Genomic DNA, 5,000 nt, shown 5'->3' on the forward strand with positions numbered 1-5,000 from the left:
TATCACATATGCCTGTGGCTTTCCCACTCTTCAGCTTGGAAATTGCCATCCTAACATCAGTTAGGGTAGAAGGTTCTTCGCTGATGGGTGGGTCTGGCACAGGTATTGTGATACCACTTGCATCCAAGCTAACTGTTAGAGGGTCTACCTGGAACAACTGTTCAAAATATTCAGCCTAACGTTCACAAACCCCATCACGATCTGAGATGATCTGTCATCTACTGAGCAAATTGCAATCATCTGCGAGGAGGGCTTGGTAGGCAGGTCAAAGGTCATTTACCAAGAAATGGCCTTCAACCTCCTCAGCAAGATTCCTGATGAATAGTTTCTTCTCCCTTCTCAGCAGTGTTTGAGCCCTACATACCAATGGATGACACAAGTCCTGATTGCTATTCAGCCGATACACTTCAGTGGCCTCCAATGTCTCCTGGGAGATGAAATTCTGCCTTGCCCTCAGGTGAACGCCAATGGACTCCTGAGCTGCTTCGAGCATTTCACACTTTAAGGACTCTCACAGAGCAACTATGTCCATCAGGTTTTCAAGTTCTGTGAATCGATCTGAGACTACTGTAGCAAACCCACAGGCACACTCATCCTCCCTCAGTCTGTCCAAGTGGAACACCCTAAAGTGGCCACTGGAGGGACGAGGAGTATTGAAGTGTACCCGTAAGGTAGCCACTACCAGCCTGTGGTCAGTGCCACAGAACTGGGCACTCCTGTAAACCCTGCAATTCTAGAGAATCCTCCATCAAGTACTGGCAAGTATGTAGTCGATCTCCTTGGTAACAGTACCCATATTGCTATACCATATCCAGTAAGACGGGTTGGAGCATTGATACCAGGAGCCAGAAATCCTCATTTCTGGGACCTAGCAAAGTCCTGGAGAAGAAGGCTGTTCTCGCTGCCGGGATCAGCTCCTGGGTCAAGGGGGCCAACAGACATCTTGTAGCCATCTTGATCACAGCTGGATACCCCATTGAAGTCACTCAGAACAATGCGAAAGAAGATGGCAATGGCTACTCCCTGGAGATGATGACCATCGCCACGGCCCGACCAGTAATAGGTGTACCCACCTTACTGATCGTGCCACTCCCAGATCTTCTCACCTTCGAGAGGGCAGCCACCTCAACTCCCAACCGCTCCAATTCCCTCGATAGCAGCGGTAACCGCCTCGGGCAGTCACTCCGGGTAGACGCCACCTCTGCCACCCCCGCCGATGCTGCCCTAAATAAAGGGTGTCGGCAGGCTGTTGGGCCCAATGTTTGCCTGTGGGGTTCCCTTAGGCTTTACCCCACACGCCCCATGCTAGGTTGGCGCAGGCAGGATGAGTAACTCTCATTCCCATCCTGCGCCCCAACATTAGCCCTCCCAACGGGACCCACAGCCCACCTTACTTGCTGGGTAGGAGGGATATCACCCCTCCCCCTAGCATATCAATTTATTTCGGTCGCTGCCGGTGAGTTATCTGGGGGGTGAAGGGCTGGCAAGTCCCAACTCCCCTGAGCCGCCCATTAACCCCAGGTTGGCTGAGGGGCAGGAGTTGGTAGGGAGACAGGGTGTGTCCACACGCCAGTGGGCCATGGCTCCATATCTCTGGGAGCGCAAGGTGGCCACGGGGAGGCACTGCCGGAATCTCACGACAGAGAGGCTGTGAAATGGCAGGGGAGGTTTATGCAGAGCTGCTCCCTTTTTCGCACTAGGCTAGCCAGCGGTGGCAGCAGCAAGCGAGAAGGCATGCGAGCACTTAACACTATTTAGAGTACCACACCATTGCTTCACATCACCCTGAGCATGAAACACCCATATGTATATATACATATGCATATGTATATATACATATATATATATATATATATATATATATATATATATATATATATATATATAGCACACACACACAAACATATATACATATTCATAAATTTTAAGGCTTGACATCATGTAGTCTAATGTCGTATATTCTTAAACCTCTACTGAATATCATCCTACAGAGGATAAGAAAAAAACTCAAACCTGAAATATCAGAAACCCAGTCTGGTTTTATGAAGGATAAAGGTACGAGAAATGTTATCTCCGTCATGAGAATGCTTGCCGAGAGACCCATTCAACGCCAGCAAATCTTCTACCTGTTTTTTATTTACTATCAAAAGGCTTTTAAAAGGTCCGGCACTTAGAATTGTTCAAAGATATGAGACTAATTCAATCGGTCTACCAAGATCAACCTGCCGCAGTCCGCCTATCCGATGGAACAACTAACTGGTTTCCTATCAAGCGAGGTGTCCGACAAGGCTGTGTGATGTCACCTGACTTCTTCAATATATACTCTGAAGTTATCTTGCAGGAGATTGAAGATCGTCAGAAGGGAATCGTTATAAACTTTTGCAAGATCAACAACTTTCGTTATGCAGAGGATATAGTTCTCAAGGCCATCTGTAAGTGACCTCCAAAAACTTTTCGATGCTGTGGTGGAAGCCAGTAAATATCTTGACCACCATGTCAATAGCAAGAGAACAAAATGCATGATGGTTTCAAAGTCGGAGGTCCAATCAACTTGTCCAGTGAAACAAGGAGAAATAGAAAACTAACAGGTCTCCTCCTATATATATATATATATATATATATATATATATATATATATATATATGTGTGTGTGTGTGTGTGTGTATATGTATATATGAATATATATATATATTTATTTATATTTATATTTATATTGATATTATATATTTATATTTATATATATATTTATATTTAAATTTATTCATATATATATATATATATATATATATATATATATATATATTTGTGTGTGTGTGTGTATAAACGTATATACAGTGAGTGAGTGAGAGAGGAAAGCCACAGTCCATCAAACCGTTTTCTGAGTAGTAACACAACAGTAGTTACGGAATCGAGCGAAAGGAGAGGCTTTTGCTGCAACGGCGAAAGCGGCTGCGTCACAACCGGAATCGGAGACGAGGCGCCCGGGAGGGAGGCCACACCGAGTCACAGACACGGCCCGCTACAGAAGCCCAAAGTGAGGTCAATTGGTGAACGAAGTCATAATAAAGGTTAAATCTCCGACGTCGATTAATGAAAGACTGAACTAGTCGGCGGACATTGCCACTCGCGGAATAAATGGCACAGGAGGTCGCCCGGGTTTTCCGATGACCTCAAATAGGTGACGGAATACAGTGTGCTTTCTTCTTAGAATTTGTTGTTTATAATTATTGTAATAGTGATAAAATCTTTAAACGTTGTTTTTTCAGATCAGGAAAAATGGGAGGACACGGCGTCAACTTATTGAAAAATTATTCAAGAAAGGCAAAGCTTAGTGTAGGGTATGATGAAAGTAGTCCAGCCTGGCCAGTGCGGCGAGGCCCTTCCTGCCACAAGTCACATACATTTATGTCTAGGTAAACAGAGGTAAAAGTATACAGTCATTATATACAGCTAAATGTTTATATATATGCATATGTACATAAAAATGTCTTCATATATCACGATTGCATGAAAGCATCCACATTCTTATACATGTCCATGTAGAATCATATAGAAAAACAAATTCATACATACACGTACAATAGTATAATAGCGTGCACATGTAAACAGACAATATAGACAAAGATATATGAATATACATACACTATGCATAGGAAAAGTCAGAGTCTAATGCTTTTTGACGTCTCTACCGGCTGTGGAACTTATCTCGATGCATTGCCAAAGAATGAAGCCACGTTGAAGAAAGTTCTGGCATTAGCCTAGTGCTGGCAAACCATATAGGGCCTCCGAATACATTAGACTGGCAGGTTCATTGCTGGGTACGTTCTGTGACAGAACAAATTACAAATAGTAAACAGGTGGACAATGGGTAGACGCCTCTTATAAGAATACTGTAAAATGAATAAAAAATTCATATATCTTGAATGGAATCAGATAAAACTATTTTATATTGATAGGTAAAACAGATCAAAGACAACGTCTTTTCATTCCGGGTGACAAAAGTTAAAAAAAACCTTGTTCCGTGGCATCATTCCTGGAGCATTCTCCAGAAAGATCATTTGTTTACTGTGGGTTTCGGAAGACTATCCCATGGTGCATTATGCATAGTGATATTAATTACACTAACGTAGCATCAAGTTATACAAAAGGGGCCAATACGTTGTTTGTCCGCGATATTCGCTTTGTTACCATTATTATCCGGTTTGCTCTCATCCTATGGAAAACTGAGCCAACAGTATACTTTCAGTCTGATTCAAAATTTTGAATCTCAGCAATGGCCAGAAAAGCCTGAGAACACCCGGACCCTTGACTTTCTCCGACATGACTGTGTTCTTGAATGGACAAGTAAGGAAAAAAAAAATTATATATTATGGAGCCGTTACCGTATTCTTTATCAGTAATATCGCTCGTTACTTCCTACCATACTAATGTCTTTCTTTTAATGGTATAAGTAAATCATCCCTTTTCTCTCTCTTTCGTCGCCTAAGCTGCCTCTCGTATTCATTTTCTTTAATTTGATAGTAGCTTGGAGGTGTCCTTGGCTGGCCAAGAAATTGAAGGAAAAGGTAATGATGGGAATTAATTATTCCTCAGTTTAATATATTAAATTTTCGTTTTCATATTATATCTGAAAATATACCCTATAATTCAGAAGGAGGTGTAATACCGAAACCCTGAGTACTCATCTCGCAATGTGGAATTGTACATTCGTCACAGTGAGCTCATAAGTAAACTCATGGGGGGTAAAATGATCCGTCATCTTGAAAAGTCAGTAGAATTTAAGTGTTATAAACAGTTAACACGTAAGCTACTGTATGAGAAATATTATGATACTGAACACTTACGCAGATCTCCAGTGGCAGGGGATCCTCTGTAAGTATTCAAATAAATTCATTAGGCAAAGACTAGACTTTCTGGTGTTTTAGATTTTTTTTGTGGGAAATATATAAATAATATATTTTTTTTTTCATTTCATGTATCATTCCATAATGAGATTAAAG

Source organism: Penaeus chinensis, chromosome 39, assembly GCF_019202785.1.
Source record: "Penaeus chinensis breed Huanghai No. 1 chromosome 39, ASM1920278v2, whole genome shotgun sequence".
NCBI classification, from domain to species: domain Eukaryota; kingdom Metazoa; phylum Arthropoda; class Malacostraca; order Decapoda; family Penaeidae; genus Penaeus; species Penaeus chinensis.